The sequence below is a fragment of the Alnus glutinosa genome, chromosome 5, assembly GCF_958979055.1.
Source record: "Alnus glutinosa chromosome 5, dhAlnGlut1.1, whole genome shotgun sequence".
Lineage (NCBI taxonomy): Eukaryota > Viridiplantae > Streptophyta > Magnoliopsida > Fagales > Betulaceae > Alnus > Alnus glutinosa.
In genome coordinates, this window is record NC_084890.1 from 29268177 (window position 1) to 29287170 (window position 18994).

The 18994-nt window shown below is 33.8% G+C and overlaps 1 long non-coding RNA gene and 1 pseudogene across 1 annotated transcript; both read right to left on the reverse strand.

The window, feature by feature from the left end:
- Positions 1–10348: 10348 nt before the first annotated feature.
- On the reverse strand, positions 10349–11744 carry LOC133868396 (probable LRR receptor-like serine/threonine-protein kinase At1g07650; annotated as a pseudogene).
- Positions 11745–12223: 479 nt separating this feature from the next.
- Positions 12224–18566, reverse strand: LOC133868397 (uncharacterized). The gene is made up of 6 exons (XR_009900328.1): positions 14962–18566; positions 13804–14621; positions 13586–13708; positions 12939–13005; positions 12667–12779; positions 12224–12572 (listed from the first exon to the last, which is right to left on the reverse strand). It is a non-coding gene; the product is annotated as an uncharacterized LOC133868397 (long non-coding RNA).
- Between the last annotated feature and the right edge of the window lie 428 nt (positions 18567–18994).

Here is an 18994-nt window from a genome sequence, read left to right on the forward strand (position 1 = left end):
TTATGTTAAATCACCTTTTATCCAAAAAACTTAAGCTAATAAAAAGAGATAAATTTATTTCTTTATGTGTGTGTGTGTGACATTTGTTGATTAGTATATATTAGACTCTAAAACAGTGAGTACTATTTGGCTGCCGTCGGACTCCTAATAATTTCTTTTTTCTTGAGGAGTACGATTTCTTATATTTTACTGAAAAGAAAAAACTTTATTCGTTATCCAAATTTCTTAGGATTGTGCGACACTGATACCACATAAAAATATTTTCTTTTGAATTTAATTTTATTGCGAGTTTACAAGTTTACCACGTTATCATGATGCACATAGATGGTACTTAATTTTTTTTTTTTTTTTGGATGAATCAATTCTATTAAAATCAATTCTAGTTTGGCAAGCTATTCCTTCGCATTTCTTATTGCCTTTTTTCTTGTCATAAATAGAAATTAAGGACAGGCCAGCTTCAGAACTAATCCTGCACAATATTTTCTCTCTGACTCACCCATTGCCTTTCGGTCTTCAACTTCACCTTTTGTTATTTTTTTATTATTTTGTTTTTTCTTCCTTTTTTTCGAGTCAAGGTCTTCTCTCCGACAAACTTTATTTTTTTCCTTTCTTTTTTTTTCTTCGAGTCAATGTCTTCTCTGCGTTGCCTTTCAGGCTTTCAGCCTTCACCTTCACTTTTTGCTTCCTTTTTTTTCTTTTAACTTCTTTCGTATTTCGTCGCAATAGAAAAGTTGCTTCAGTTTTTTGGACGTAAGGTAGAGCTACGCCTTCACGTCCTTCACTATGGTCCATAATACTTTTGCATTTCTCTCTCTCTAATCGGTGGCAGGCTTGGCCTGTCCTTAATCACCGTTCATGACAAGAAAAAAAAGCAATAAGAAATGTGAAGGAATACCTTGCCAAACTAGCCCGGAACACTTCTCAGTAAAACTGGAAAAACACAGCAACTATACAGTGGACCAACCAAAATCAGCTGGACCACCTAGAAGAACCAACCTCCACTACTTGAGATACAACACATTTTATTATTCATTTTGTCATTTGTTCTCTCTTGCTTTTATTTTTATTATTCTATTTTAAATTTTTATAACATTATTCACTTTTTGTTATTATTTAATAAAAAATATTCCTTAAAACGTTAAAGGTCCTGTTTAGTAACTCTTCTTCCCTCCCCTTTCCTCATTAGAGAATCTTTTTATTGAGTGAAAATAAAAAGTGATTGATGTGATATAAAGTATAAATAATTTATATGAAAAAGTAAAAAAAAAATTTATTGAAGTGAATTTTTTTATTTAAATAATAATAAAAAATTATTGATGTGATATAAAAAATTAAAAAAAAAATAAAAATGTTTGGAAGTTGATATTTTTTGAAAAAAGTGAAAATAAAGAGATAGGGAAGTGAGGGGATTATTAAACGAGCTAAAATTCTTTATCAGACAATTCCATGTGACTCGAATAGCAGCCATCGGCAACATTATTTCTTCTGTCACTTTTATGGTCCGGAGTAGGCCCCTGCCTGCAAGTGCTTCTAAGCAAACAAGCAACATGAGTACAATAAAGTAGAGAAGAATGATAGACTCCTCAAAAAAATTTTAAAAAATTTCTTTTTAAATGATATGTTATAATCTCATGAAATTGTGACATTTTTTTTAAAATAATAGATTACATAAGATTTTGATATATTATTTAGGAACCAAATTTAAGAGAAATTTGGAGATGTGTAATCATCTTTGCTTGATCTGCCAACAGGTTAATGGTCAATCCGAATACGATCTTTTTAGTTAAATTGGTTATACCTGCCAATTCAAAACACGACTTGTGAGTGACCCGATCCGATTGACAGTTTAGTAAACAGGTTACAAATGGATCGAACCGTTTGATCTTTTTAGATCCAAAAGTAACATGTTTAACTCGTTTGACCTTATTCAAAATGATCCGTTCGACCCATTTCAACATGTATTTATTATATAAAAAATATATATAATTTTATAGACAGGTCAAAGAGATTAACTCTTTTATGGCCCAAATCTATTTATATCAAACCTTAACCTTCTAATACTATATTGAATTTATAAATGGTGTGAATATGCATAGAAAGTGTGATATCTATTATCTATATGAGAAATGATTTTTGTAAATTATTTGTATATCACTTTTCTAAATTAATTATTGGGTTCTACAAATTCAATAGTTAATTTAAAAAAATGATGTATAAAAGATGTATAAGTGATGTGCATGTAACATGTCTCTATCTATATTATCATTACTGAATTATTTATTTAATTATCATACATGAGGTACAGACTGTTGCGTGTCCCTACGACATGTGACATGTCTCCTATTTATTGACTCTAAGGAGAAATGATTGAGGGACCTTTAACTGCCCATCCTCATTTTGAATGAAAAAGCAATTTTATTTAGAAAGTGTGCTTTTTTATTGTTTTGATTTTTCTTTTTGAATAAAATTACTTATTTATTTATTTATTTTATTTATAAAGGTAGAGGAGTCTGGTTAAAGGTGCTCGCTCAATCATTTCTCCGCTCTAAGAAGTAGAACTACTTTTTAGGTGGCGTGCGACTCTAATTAATTTTGTTTTTCTTGGACTACTATTAGTCTTATATTGTATTAAAAAAAAAAAGAATTATGCTTTATAAAAAAAAATCCATAGGATATGCATTGATAACATAGAAAGAGATGTTTTTGAATTAAAAATCAATAAAATAACTCTTGTGTGACTTAGAAAAGCTTCATCTTCCTCTTCATCATCACCCATTTCTTTTTTATCATCAGGATCTACATCCTCCACATCCACATCTACCCTCCCTTGTAGATAGAAGGATTCGCAGATCTCACCTCTTCTAACATTGGAATACTCTTCCCCCTTCCACAGCCCTTCCCCTAGGGGTGGCAGCCCAACCCTAGGCGGTAGTTCGCAGTCCCCCCCCAACCACCTTTTCTTTTTCTTTTTTAAAAAAAAATTATTTTCTTTTTCTTTTTTTGGATTGATTGAGTTAATTATTGGTATTAATTTATTTATTTTCTTTGGTTATTTGGTGCTAAAGTTTAGGCTTTCTTTGGATTTTTTAAGTGTTGGGTTTTTGTTTAGCCTTTGAATCTGTTCTTGCTGTCTACGAAGGTTTCTGCAACCTGAAGCAGGTTGGGTTATTTTCAAAGTTTTAAGCTTTAAGTTCTATAATTTCTTACAGGTCATTTTTTTTTTTGTTATTCGTAGAAGTTTGCTATTTGATTGCTTTGTTTTTGGTTGGTGAGAGAACTGAGGTAAAACAGATAATGAAAAGCAGAGTTATGTGTGTTTTTCGCTTTGTTGTTCTATTTCCAAGAGAATGTGAAAGATAATTGAACTAAAGTCTAATGGTTGGACTAACGTAATAGGCTTTCTTTGGATTTTTAAAGTGTTGGGTTTTAGTTTAAAGGTTTTGAATCAGTGTAACAGGTTTTCTGGTTGATAAGAAATTCTAAGGTTTGTAATTACTGTATTCTAAATGAAATTAGAAATGGAAATGGAAAATAGAAGAAATTGAGGAAGAACTTGTATTAATTCAGCCACATTCAAGAGGGCCAATCTCCTAGCACATGCGAGAGTGCAAATTTCCAAATTACAAAGTGACTAATCTCATTCGATAATCCTACCATTAGTCTATTAGGCCTTATATAGACATACCCCTTATCTAAAGACTCAACTAATTGAAATGGGCCAAGCCCATTCAACCCACTACTAATAACCCAGCCCATACACTACTAATATATCCATTACAATCAGCTGGTAGGTGTTGCGGTTTTTGTTTGATCATCTGGGTCTTGTTTTGTTGTAAGGTGTGTGATTTTTTGTTGCATTCCTATGGTCATACTAAGAACAAAAAAAGTGTTGATGGGTATATAATTTTGGGTGGTATTATGAATTGGGTTGTTCTTTTGTTCTTTGGTTCGTGTTGTGGATCAAGTTATGGTTGTTTCCTTTTTTGAGGCTCTTATGGAGATATGTGATCTGCTTTGGTTTTGTTTAGGTATTTGGGATTGATTTTGATTCTACTGAAAAACTCGTGTGGTAAAATTTGGTTTTATGATACAATCTTGATGTTTTTAGATAATTTCAGGGCCTTAGAGGCTGCGTTTTATTTAATAGTGTAGATATGAATTCCAATTTGGATTATGGATTCATCTGCCATCCAATGTAGGTTACCACGTTCGTGAACCACACATTCTGCAAAAGGATAAAGATAGACAAATACATATTATAACTGAGGAAGCAGGAATGTGTATTTGTTGCTGTGATATAAGCAATGGAAATAAATCTTGCAGTAACAATGTTTTGACGCAAATCTATATATATATTTAACCATCCTTCAACATATCTACTTGACGCAAATCTTCTGAAGTTAAAAGTATTTATAGAACCAAATGGTTAAAGTTAATAAAACATGAGAAACGCATCCGTACTTTTGCTGTAAAATTTTCATCTAACATACCACTGCTTGAGGTAATGGAGACATGATACAACGTGAGGTCACTGAAGAGAAGCAAATATTGTTATTTTCTCTCTTAATTCAAGAATGTATTCAAGCTTGCAATATATATGTTACTTGTTATAAACAAATAATTACCCCTCAACAACACAAGAAAGGAAAAAAAATTAGACAATTTGTAGAACACATTAAGTCCACTATTAGAAAAAAAAAAAAAATAAAATAAAATAAAAAAATGAGAAAAAGAAAAAGTAAAGGCCCCTCCCCTGTTTAGAACAACTCTTCCATGCACTGTAATGACCATTCACAAGGCATGAATGAATTTCAAAGGCAGCAGTGGTCGGCAGAGTTGCAACTTAAAATCAGCAAAACTCCAGTCCTGAATTGTCCGAACTGAACTTCTTTGAGCGGCTCTGTTTTGACCCCAACACCTCTTCACCCCAAGCTGTCTTTGGTGTTTACTACTAATAATCATGAAAACTAAATTTTATTTGGCTAACATATTATCCAGAAATCACAAAGATTATAAACAATTTAAATTTGCAGAAGGAGCTCTATTCCAGGAGAATGATCAAATGATCAAAACATATAATATAGCTTCCAGGCCCATCCCTTAGCCAACTAACTCATAGCTTTCAATTCCACTGTGGGACAGCTTGCAATAAAGAACTTCCAGCAAAATTTATGAAACAAAATGAGATAGATTTTTTAATGGAATATAACTTTAAAAATCAGACTTGTACACAAATTTCTTGATGGAAAATTGATCAAACAGGTTGCACTTGAAATGACCCAGCCAATTAATTGTAAGTAGCAGTTCCTGTATCAATTGAACTCAAAATTCACTTCCCATTGACTCAGATCTTTTGTGTTCTCTCTTTAAATTATAGTTCACAAAATTATCTAAAGCTTGTTGAAAAAAAAAAAAGAAGCTCAAGCTAACAAAGATCCCATTCACGGATACACTCTACTTTAAAAGCTCTAAAAGCCTCCAAAATAAATCTAGAAGTCCCCAGCAACTAGTTCCAGAGCACACTTTACCCTCAATCAACATGGAAACACAACTTACAAAATAGTATGATAAATCAATCACATAGTCGATCCAATAACAGCAATAAAGTCAATCACATCAATTCAATCCATAAAATCCAGATTCCACTTTGCTATAAAATCAAATATAGATTCAAATCACAGTAAATTGCAAGATTTCAACCTCAAAGCGCCATGTTATCATCTATCTTTTGTGACCAAATTCAGTAATATACATAAAGATGATATCAAATTGAACCTAACTGTCTCAAAACAAGGTAAACACAAAACCGGATCCAAATTGAACCAAATCAAAATCATTCACCAAATTTACTGCAAACCCACTAGACCCCACACCTTGAATCCAACACGATTCCAAATTCAACATCCACCAGTCCCTGCAAAACCCATCAAATTTTCAATCTTTCAAATCCCACTCAACCGCTGGACATACCATTACAAGAATTAATCCTCAATAATACATCAACAACTAGAAAGAATAAAAAGTAGATCCAATGTTTTCAATTCTGTCAAAAGAATGAGCTTAAAATGTTTGACAGAATCTTAAAAAATAATTAGACTTCTTAATTTTGTATCTAAGTGCCTCTATAGTAATGGATGATGTTTTAAAGAACCATACCAAGGCATGCAACTAAAAGACACTTAACTCCAGTTATTACGCAAAATTTCAATCTTATACGACTTTGTGGATATGAGAAAACAAATCAACTCAAAGTCAATTCTCTTTTTCCACTCCCACAGTTGAAATGGTCTGATTCTAAGATAGCAAATAAAACTGTTTACGTGAACAGATTACGCATAACCAACTTTGCAATACTACAAAACAACCAAGGACCACGGAACCATGGCATATCAAAAACAATTCCCTTGAGATTCTTGATCTGTAGACAGCGCAACACAAAAATGTTTCGTTGGAAAGAAACTGTGGAAGGAAAGGGAAATCAAAATTATAATTTCATGTAAGGCGAGGGCATACCACACATTTAGACATTATATCCGGGTCACAATCCAGATACACAACTTGACAAACTTTGTCAATTCTTCCCACAATTTGACTTCAATCTCTCTGCTTACTGGAAAGACCATAAATGAAGTGGGGATTGGCCCATGCTCCCTCAGATTCAACGCGTCATAAAGTGGTGTGATAGGACTTGACAATCAAGTCACGTGAGCTCCCTTTTCCATGTCGCTTTGCTGTTCTGTTTGGTTTTGGAGTTTTGGCTGCTGACACGCCTTCAATGCCCTAAAACTTGATTTTTACCCAAAAATAGGCTTCCAGCGTCTTTGATGACCTTTTTTTATTGTTTGGTTCAAAACGTGTTTGCTTTGATGTAAAGTTCAAATAGTTTTGAAAATGTTTATTTTTAGATTTTTTATTTATTGAAAGTTATTTATTAATATTTTGACTTTGGATAAGGTTGTACTTGAGAGCCGAGTTTTGAAGAATTGTTCGAATTCAACTTATTAAGGCTCGAACTAAACTAGCTTAACAAGCCAAGTATCCAATCAAGCTCGAGCGGCTTGAGCTCGATTGTAGTTTTATAATAATTTTTATTAAAAAAATATATATATTAAAATTCAGTATAATTTTAACTTTGATCTATATTTTACATTCTAAATAGAACGTTTGTAGTATTATATATATTATGTTTACTATATTAATATTTATAAACTATAATTATAGAATCTTATATTTATAAAACTTATTTTTATACATACATATATATTAATAAATATGAATACTATATATATACACAAGTGAGCTAACGATTCGAGCCGAACGAGTCGAGTCGAATTTATACAAGCCGAGCTCAATAACTTTGTCCGAGACGAATCGAGTTTATATGAGTATATTTCATTTACTATACAAACGGATTGTTGTGTTCACGAACAACTCATTTATTTTTCGAACTAAGTTCACGAGTAACCGGGCTCATTTAACACCCCTAGTCTCACCTAATGAGATTTATTTTTAGACGGTTCAAATTTCACAAAAATAACGGATTTCGTCAACTTTTATAACAGTAGAGACCATTTTTTTTCCCCTACACTAAGGAGTACTGATTTATCATTTTTCAAACTCTAGAGAGCTATTTGTCAAAAAACCTCAAACTACAGGGACCAAAATTACATTTTTCGCTTGTTTAAAATGCGAGTAATGTTTTAAGTTACATTTTTATCACATAACTACCTCATAATATTAATATGATAGACCCAACTAACCGTTATAGGTAATGTAACACCCTAGTCTGACATTAAGAGATGATGATTAGCCAATATAAAATGAATGAATTAATTATAAAGGAGATCATAAATGTTAAGTCTCACGTTGATTCTGTATTAGGTAAGATTAATTAAACTTTATAAAATATTTTAAGAAGTTTAAATTGTAATTTAACTACTTTTTTTTAATTAATTAAGTCTCACTTTGTAGTTTGTGTAATATCTACAGATAATGCATGGTGGATTTCATTGACACATGCAGTTGTGAACTTGTGATGCAGATTGATATGCGTGATGTGATTCCTTGTACGATATTTCTATTACGTGTCGGCCGGCATGCAGAAGAGGCTGGAAATCAAAGTTAACAAACAAGTCTTCTGATTCAAGAAATAAACAACTCGATCAGTTGCGTCCAACAATTGCCAACAAAAAAGAGGGATACGTAACATCAAGAGACCGATAACGGATATGTTAAAATCCTTTTATAGGAATGTTAAAGTTGAAGGATATATTTAGTATGGATAATGACTATTTCATTAAAAAAAATAAAATAGATTTTATTAAAATTGAAATAGTTATTCTCATTTCGAGTATTAAAAAGCTCGGTTATTATTATTATTATTATTATTATTTTTAAATGAAATAATTATTCTGTGTACCAAACGTATTTTAAACTTTTCAGATACATGACATAATAGATGATGAACGGTCGACTTTTATTGACACGACTGTTGGCATTTTCCAATTATCTTATATTAATTTGCTTTCTCAGGTGACCTTTCAAGTTTAAAGTGATCTTTGGTTGAATTCATTCTATGATGTTTCTATATGTGTCGATTGCATAATTGGATTTATTCATTGACATTAACAAACTAGGGTTTCATGACTTTTGAGGACAAAAAAAAAAGAATTCAATTGCGTCCTACAACTAACTATCGTTGAATAGACCGTTTAAAAAAAGGTTTACTCGCAAGTGGCAAAGATGTACGTCATAAGTGTAGGTGGTTAATTTAGGATCGGTTTGGATTTGCGATTTCAAAAAGTGCGATTTGAAATAATGATTTTAAAATATGTGATTTGAAAAAAAAAAATTGATTTTTAAAAACGTAGTTAAGTATTTGGCAAAATCGTAATTTAACCTTTAAAATCGCAAATTAGTCTTTAAAGTTCTGTGTTTTCAAAAAAGTACAATCTTATCTGTGATTTCTGCTTTTTCAAATCATAATTTTTAAAAACGATTTATATTCTGCGATTTGATTTAAAATCTCACTTATTGTCTACGAAATCGTAATTCCAAACACACCCATAGTATTATTGGACCCAAACTTATATGCTTAAACTTTTAAGTTGAACAGTGTCCTAACATGCTATAATATTGTAAGCCTCATTGATAGATTGTGATTTGTAGCTTATGGTTACTATTAGGTTACTAAAAAATGTTTATACTAACTTCTTTTTTTTTTCTTTTTTTTTTACTTTGTGATTCAGAATTTAAATTTGTCACGACAACTATCTGTAGAGCAAGTCTAGTCAATACAACCATTTGTCTATTAAATCATTTTTCAATTAAAATAATGGTAAAATATTAAAAAGCCACGTAACTAACAACCAAATTTAAAATAGGCTTTGAATTTCTAAATGGGTTAAAAGTGACCTATCAAACTATCAAAGTGTGCCAAAAATGCCACTTTTTTATTATATTCTTATAATACCCTTACCACGTATCATATATTCCATTGAAAAATAATAAAAATTAAATTGAAAAATAAGGAAAAACTAAAAATATTGATTTGTCTTTTAGGAGTAGGGTTGAAGGCTCTCGTGATGGTCATAACCCTACCCTCCTCTATTTTGGTGCCTATACCGCTTTATGCGGCTGCCCATTCTTTGGATATCTGGGACATTTATGACTCATTTGAAGTCATAAACGTACACAACCATTTCCTGTTTGCTGTTTACAGATTCAACGCTGTTTTTTTGGTTTGGGAGCCTACTCCTATTGAACTTTTTGTTGCTCGTAAACATTTACAATAAGCTCTTTTAAATTTCTTTAAATTTAACTCTAAAAATTTACTTTTGTTGATTTAACTAGTCACTTTTTAAAATTATTAAATAAAAAACTCTCTAAATGTTTCGCTATTTTAAATAAATACTATTTTTTTTATTGATAAAGTTAACTACTAAAAACATTCAATGCATTAAATTAAAGCCAAGTCAAATCTTTTGAAGCATTTAATACAATATATATATATATTAAAAAAAATTTAACATTCACTCTTTAAGTTTAAAGAGAGATTATGATATATGTTAGATTAACTTTTAATAAAGAGTTTGTTAGTTTTAACTCGTAACTTTTTGTGTGTTTTGTTAAAAATTTAGAAAAAAATTAAATAGAAAAAGCTCGCTCAGTGCTCACACACTTTTCTCATTTATTGAATGATATGATGTCCTAAAAAATAAGCGAGATGAGTAGAATAAAGCAAATATATAAAAGCAAGAAATCTGCCATCATCTCCTCTACTTTCAAGGGTATTCCACGAGCTCGATCTGTTTGCAGTGATGCACAGAAAATGTGATATCTATATATATCATTACTGAATTATTTCATTGATCCAAACTATGTTGTAGATTTTACATGTAGCTGGATCTAGTGAAACTATGTTGTAGATTTACTGTTCTAATGGAAGTTCTAGGCATATAAATAAATTGTCAAGAAGAAGAGAATGAAAGACATGATCCGAATCCATACGACATTGGAGTTGGTAAAGCAAATGTAATTAACTTTTTTATTAATTAGAAAAAAAAGCATTTAGCATGGTCGGCGGCTAAATTACTGAGAATCAAGATTAACTTGATAGAGATCCTGGGCAGATGTACGTAGAAGAAGATCCAATCCATGTTGCTTCTGATGAATGAATAAGGCTCTCTGATCCAGTTAGGCTCGTTGGTCCTGGTTGCATATGATCAAATTGGTCTCTTATGACTTTTAACCTCAATTCATTGCCGTATATACTTGGATCGACGATAACTTCATCAACAATGGTTTGGCCTTCCAGAATGCATAGCACTGCAGACATGGCAGGTCTAAGTGCTGGCGATGGATTAATGCATAAGAGAGCTACTTTGATCATTCTAATAGCCTCTTCCTTATTTAATTCAGAACCCAACTTTGCATCCACCAGCTCCATTAGATTACCTTTTTGTTGTAGAACATGTGCCTGCAATAAGCATAGAAAAGAGAATGGAAATGAAAAGTAGCCAATCAACATATACAAGAGAACAAAGCAACCATATACACAGAAAAAGGGTAAATGACACTCCCCCCCTTAAAAAAAAAAATAGCTACTACCCTTTATCTCACTTACCCCCACAAACTTTAACTTAGTGCGAGTCAAATTCTCTTTTGAAGTTTCAGTGTCAGTTTATTCCCTCAGTCCAAATCAGCGGTTAAGTTGGCCGAACTTAACGTCATTTTCAAATATTTTTCTATTCAACTTAACGTCAGATTTTGATGGAGTGGAAAATTTGACACGGAAACTATAAAATAGGGTTTGAGTTGTACTCGGTTAAAGTTTATAAGGGTAAGAGACACGGGAGTAATAGTTTGTGGGGGAAAAGTGTTATTCATTGTAAAAGAAAAAAAAAATACATGTCAATGAGCTAAACTAAAGTGAGGCGAACGAGTAAAAACAATTTCAACATAGTTGAGTTTATTTTGCTGCTTAAGTCTAGAGTAACACATCAGAATGACCAAGTTTAGTGGAAAGGGACAAAGAAGTAATCAGGCCTCCAAACATTATTTATAGTTAAATGTACTAATAAGAAAAATATCAATCTTACCCATTCTAAAAGGCATGCATATTTCTCATTTGGCCAATACTTCATGTTGTTCTTTCCGGCGACAATTTCCAATGCAACTATTCCAAAACTATAGATATCTGCTTTATTGGTTAAGTAACCCCATCATGCATATTCCGGTGCCATGTATCCTCTGTAAATGAAAATTATGTTATAACTAATTAGATCACTAGTATGAATGCTCGAGAAAAATAAAATAAAAAGGCCAATAGTATGAAGCTCTGATCGTTCATATTCAACAAAGTCCAACATCAAGAGAAACTTAAGTACCAGAAATACATCATGTAATTATGCAATAAAAAGAAATTAGGAGTCAGAGCGTTTGTGTTAATGGTCTAATAGACAGATTTTGTTTTTATGTTTTTCTTTTTTCTTTCCTGTATCCTGCAATTTTTATTTTTACGAGGAAATTGAGCTGATTGTTTGATGCATCAAGTATTGAGGCATACGATAGTTATGGCAGGTTAATAGAACATGTTTCATGTTTAGGCAAGTTTGCCAAGCATGAATACTGGTTGATATATAATTAATGTAGCTATGAATTTTCCTGTATAAGCATGGTTGAGTTGCAAATGTAAACATCTACGTGTAAAAATCATACCAAATACTTAATCCACGATGTCTATAGTACTTAATCCTTGGGAGACCAAAAGAAAAGAAATAATAGAATTACAAAAAGACACCATGTCGAAGGAAACAGGGGAAAAGGTAGCTCACGTTGTTCCCCGCAACTCGGGCGCTGATGTGGGTACTTTCCTCATCATCAAGTCTGGCCAAACCAAAGTCAGAAATTTTTGGGTTAAGATCCCTATCCGGTAGAACATTGGTAGTTTTGATGTCTCTATGATAAATTTTTATTGTTGATTCCTCATGCAAGAAAGCTAGGCCTCTTGCTATGCCAAGACATTTTCTGCCTCACGGACCAGTCCAATTTTAAGTGGTATTCCTCCGGACCTGCATATTTTATAGATATAGACCGTTAATGGTGCTAAGTTCTTATGCTTTCTAAAGTCAACATAAAATACTAAAATAAATACATTAAGCTCACCAGGTGCTGTAAACCAGATATCATGCCAATTTCATTAACAAATTCACGGTTTCCTTGATTTGAGTTTGAAGAAAGTTGCTTTACGGCAATTATAGTACCATCTAGAAGTATACCTGCATTAAAAATACATACTTTCAAGTATTCACAAAAGACTTACCTATAAGTTTCTGTTACCAATATGAAAGAAAACAAATAAAAACGTGCATGCAAAATATTCACAAAAATAAGAAATAGAATAAAAGAGAGACAATGGAATATGAAATGTAGGATACCTTGTAGACGGATCCAAAACCATCTTCCCCAATTTTATTTGCAGCATCAAAGTTGTTAGTGGCAGCCCTGATTTGTTTGAAGGTAAAGAAACCAGTTAGCAGATCCAATGTTTTCAATTCTGTCAAAAGAATGAGCTTAAGATGTTTGACAGAAACTTACAGAATAATTAGACTTCTTAATTTTGTATCTGAGTGCCTCTAAAGTAATGGATGATGTTTTAGAGAACCATACCAAGGCATGCAACTAAAAGACACTAACTCCAGTTATTACACAAAAGCTCAATCTTATACGACTTTGTGGATATGAGAAAACAAATCAACTCAAAGTCAATTATCTTTTTCCAGTCCCATAGTTGAAATGGTCTGATTCTAAGATAGCAAATAAAACTGTTTACGTGAACAGATTACGCATAACCAACTTTGCAATACTACAAAACAACCAAGGACCATGGAACCATGGCATATCAAAAACAATTTCACCCCAAAAATACAAATTTAAAAACAAAAGAAAAACAGAGAGAGAATTGAAAATGAAATATATCAACCTGTAAAATTGAAATGGAAAAGAAGAAGATTGCAATCAATAACTTAAAATAATAATTCTGGCAATATCATAATAGAAGCATGACAAGAGCTAGCAAGCTTACAGTTCCAGTAAAGTATGTAAGGAATGATAACATAACGCCATTTTCAAGAATTGATTGTACACAAGCATTGACCATCATGCCTGGAACAAGAAGATCAATCAAAATTCCCTTGAGATCCTTGATCTGTAGACAGCGCAACACAAAAATGTTTCATTGGAAAGAAACTGTGGAAGGAAAGGGAAATCAAAATTATAATTTCATGTAAGGCAAGGGCATACCACACATTTAGACATTATATCCGGGTCACAATCCAGATACACAACTTGACAAACTTTATCAATTCGTCCAACAACCCGTTATAGAAGTTTCCCAATTTCACTTCAATCTCTCTGCTTACTGGAAAGACCATAAATGAAGTGGGGCATGATGAAGAAACAATTTGGACCTTATATCCATTGGCAAATTGGTTGCAAGTTGCAACATAAGTGAGCATGGTACAAAAAGGTGTCTTCTTGTATGAACGTAGCAACCAAATGATTTTTTCAATTTTTTGTGGTGTTTCGGCCATAATAAAGATACAGCTTATAAAAGACTACGAAATATAGCTCATTATTTTATAAAATGTTTTGACCACCCAAATTGCTTGTTTCTAGCGTCCTCCTTGGTTTTGCCGATTGCTACAATGACAAGCGCATGAATGATAATGAAAGATAGAAACATATAACATCACATAAAGATAGGAACATACTAAATGGCTAATTTATTTGTTGCCCAAATGACATTCTTAAAACGTGGCAGACAACATAACTAAATGGCTAATGACATTTTGCCTTTCTTTTCCACAATGCAAGACTAAAATTTAGATTAATATATTCTTATTCAAAAGGAGCAATAATACCAGCCAAACTCATTTGAAAGATTTGATATACTTATCAACATAATCATGAGCATAGCAAACATTCTTCACTTCTAAGAATGCTTGCAATAAAAAGGAAAAATCTTATAGGATTGCCTAAATTTTTAGTGAAGACCAACTTTGATTTTTCAGAACCCATTGTTCTTTTACTGTCTTGTTCCTGAACACATAGAGCATGATCTGTAAGAAAGATGCAAACTGTCAGAAGAATATATAACCAAAAACAGCCTGCACAAGATGTTAAAATCACTTGCTCCTGCTATATCAAACTTTGTGAAAGGACAGTAACAACGTTATCCAGCATTTGGTGCATTTAAAAGAAGAGACTCGCAGATAAGTATAATGGAAGCAACTACAGTCAACTTAAGCTCAATACCTTCTGTCATTAGCACAAGATAAGGTATCCAAATTTGATCCATAATGATAGAAAACATGTTGCACTGAACATCATTCAAAGTACCTCCAAATGTTTGTACAATCATGTTTGACTATGAAAAGCAACATGTTTATCAAGAAATACCTGACAAAGTTTTCTGCTCCACATAAGTCTTTCCAAATACCACAAATGTAGGGTGCAATTACACCATATTCAAGATTCTGAATGACAGTGCCGAGCACATAGGACCCATGTTTAGCTGTAACAGAGGATGAGCTAAGCCAGCTGAATATGCTATGCACTCGCTAAGCCTACTCTCTTGGTTAAGCTCACGCACAAGGGCTTGGACATTTGAAGTTCTCTTCCACCAATTAGGTGACAGGAGACTCTCAAAAGTTTGCATGTAGATTGGAGGAATTGTGGACTATTCAACTCAACAAGCTGAGCCAGCAGCTGAAATGCATAAGGGAAGAACTCAGTAACATCATTGGCCAATATTAGCTGCAGGAAAGGGGAAAAAAAAAAAAAACCCTTTCTTCAAAAGCTGATGTTAAGAGACGGCTCCTTCTCACAAGCCAATTTGACAAGAATCGCCACGGACTCGAACAGATAGTTATTAAAGATTGGGATTCTTTGGGTTTTTACCAACTTCGAAGAGAATAGAGATCAACCAGACATGGGAGATTCAAAAAAAAAAAAAAAGAAAAAAAAAAAAAAAAAGGAACATACAAGTGTCTCTGTGTTGACATATTAAGGAAAAAAATACTAGTCATGGGAGATTCAGAAAAAAGAGCATAAAAGTGTGTCTTATTGTTTGTAAGGGTTATTCTCTTCAATTTGCAACCAAGCAACCGGAATACCAGCTCAGCCCCAACCTGGAAAGTCATACATCCAAAAGCAGTCAATAGCTTCAAAATCAATCAGTTTAATAAAAGGAACCAAAAAAAAAAAAAACCCAAAATAAGATGAATCATCCTTGCCCTATCATAGTCCACCAGAAATGCAATCAACATTAACCTAAAATGGAACTAGTTCAAAAAGCATATGCTGCTAGGACATTGACCTCAAATTTTTTGCCAGGCTTTGCAACTTCAAATTCAGACATATGCTGGACAGGACACTTAGCCTTCAAACCACCAGGAAATTGCCCAATAGCACCAAAGCTGTCGGACAGCTATAATTTTTAGCCCTCAAAACCATCCCAGGCTTGATATCCTCTTGGGTGACAGATGACTAAAGTGGGCCTCTTGTAATGTATTTCTTGCTGTAGCAGAAATGCCTCGTGATGAGGATGATATTTGGTTAATCCCTAGTCTAATGAAAGTTGGCAAAAATTCAAAGAATCCAATCTGTAATCGGTATCTGTTTGAGTCAGTGGCCATTCTTATCCAGTGGGCTTGTAAGAGGGACCCCTCTCTTATATAAGCTTTTGAAGAAAGGCTTCTTTTCTTCCCTGCCCCTAATATTGGCCTATGATTCTCCACCAATTCAGCTTTTTGAGTCTCTCCTGTCTCTTAATTGGTGGAAGAGAACTTCCAATCTCCCCTCCCTGGTGCATCTGCTTCGAGCCTTCATTCACAAGACACCCCACTAGCTTAACACAGAATGGAGACTAATTAGTCAGCTGCAGAGCATAGTGAGGCATCTTATCTCATCCCCAGCTAGTGCAAAATATGGCTCATTCCTGCTTGCCTCTTGCATTCAAGATCTTCCATATCATCTAATTGCACCCTACCTGTCTATTATCTGGAAGGACTTGTATGACCAGCGCCTCCTGTCAAAAACCTCTGTCAAGTACTTCTTAACAAACATGTCACTGTTGGTAGTCAAACATGGTTCGCTAAACTTTATTAAGTCTCTCAATCATAATAATAGTACTGTTTGGGCGCAAATGACATGCTTTGTAAGATAATAGACAATTTTTGGATGCCACACTTCGGGCTCATGACAGAAGACAAAGAAGTTAAGGTGACTCTACATGCTTCAACAATACTTTTACATGATTCACTTTATCCAGAAGCCCTAAACTTTGATAACTTTGCAAGAATGCTAGACAAGGTTGTTGGTGTCATTGTGCATAATAGAATGGAGGTGGAATCTGAAATTCTAAAGATTGAATTTGAATGTACTTCCAATGATCCGAGGAACTTTTTGATGGATAGTTTGGCACATCATTCTTTAGTCCTTCCTCCTGGGATGTGCCGCAACATCATCAGTCAATTTCTTGATTGCTCTAATCAAGAAGCACTGCTTCAACTTTGCAAGACAAGAAACATTGAGTTGTGCCAAACGATCCCAGGAGGAAGGACCGAAGAAAGATGTGCCAAACAATCCACCAAAAAGTTCATCGGATCATTGGAAGGACATTCAAATTCAGTCTCTAGAATTTCAGATTCCACCTCCATTCTATCATGCACAATGACACCAACAACCTTATCCAGCATTCTTGCAAAATGATCAAGGTTTAGGGCTTCTAGATAAAGTGAGTCATGTAAAAGTATTGTGGAAGCATGTAGAGTCACCTCAACCTCTTTGTCTTCTGTCATGAGCCCGAGGTGTAGTATCCAAAAATCGTCTATTATCTTAGAAACCATGTCATTTGTCGCCCCAAATAATACTATTATTATGATTGAGAGACTTAAGGAAGTTTAGTGAACCATGTTTGGCTACCAACAGTGACATATTTGTTAAGAAGTACCTAACAAAGTTTTCTGATAGGAGGCGCAGGTCATAAAAGTCCTTATAGATAATAGGCAGGTAGGGTGCAATTAGATGATATGGAAGATCCTGAATGCAAGAGGCATGCAGGGATGACCCATATTTTGCACTAGCTGGGGGTGAGATAAGAAGCACTGCGCCCAAAGTCCAGAATTGCTGCTGCCACGTTGAACTGCGTCCAAAGTCCAGCCACAAGTATCAAAACGTCATCAGGTCGTGTCACGTGGACCTCCAAAACCGTCCAAGACTCAAGCTCATACGGTTATCCTTGCTTCCAAAAGCTTCAGAAATTCTCACCCATGCAAAACGAATCTGCAGCCATGGCCACGTTGGTACCCCATGTCGCCCGTCATGTAATGTGGCTGACTTCAGCTCGGGGTAACTGAATTTGCTAGGCCCTGTAAGCAACTCTGCGTTGAAGCCCGACTGGCGCCCGATCATGCCCCTCCATTTCCGAAGCGTCACAAGCATACACCAAGAAGCTGTGATACAGCTCAGCGTGCACCCAAGGAGCTCTAGAAACGTCGGAAATGCCAACGTCATATGCAACTGGGAAAGATACCGGAGGCAGGGCAGCACCCACGGCGGCCGCCAGCAAGAAACTTCCAACGCCATCGGTGTTTGAAGATGACCAAATGCGCAGCCCTCTCAGTCATTTCGTCAAACACGTTGCGCCCATAATCCAAAAGCCCGTATTTCATCTACATATCAAAACATAGTATTGCCAAGATACAAATCAGAAGCAAACCCACCAATCAGAAGCGTTTGTGCATGAATCGGCCGCCCTTGCTTCTCTGTAAGCGCAACTCCATTGTTGATATGAAACCTAGCAGAAGCTGTTACACTAGGATATGGAAGCTTAGAAACAAGGGCCAAAACCATACGAAGTGGAACAAGATTAAAAAGGCCAAGGAAGCTGATGACAAATAAAAACCCAATCATTTTACTTAATATAAAGCACATCACGATCAGAGGGCTGGCCGGGAGGAGGACGGCCAAGAAAAGTTTTGATATTTTTCTTTTAAATTTAACTTTTTCATTTAGCCGTTATTCAAATAATATGAATAATCGTGTCCAGAAATAATATGAATAATCATAAAAAAGTGGACAACAACAACGATAATAATAATAATAATAATAATAAATTAATAATATTGTCAAACAGTTTATTAATCAACTTTTTTACATGAACAACAAAAGTTGGATTTTCTCGATCACTTTCCGTTTAGATAATATTTTGTTATTGTTGTGCCTACTGTTAGATTGATTTTGATTTTTAATACTTTTTTCTTTGTTTTTTCTTTACATGTTACCATTTTGCCTACTTTATTAAAATTTTAACTTAATCATAAAGAAAAATCGATGAGGGGCAATCTCTTTGTTTTTCATATGATTTATTTCACGATATTAATCGCTTTCATGTAGGGGTAGTGCTATTCCGAGAGACCTATAATATAAC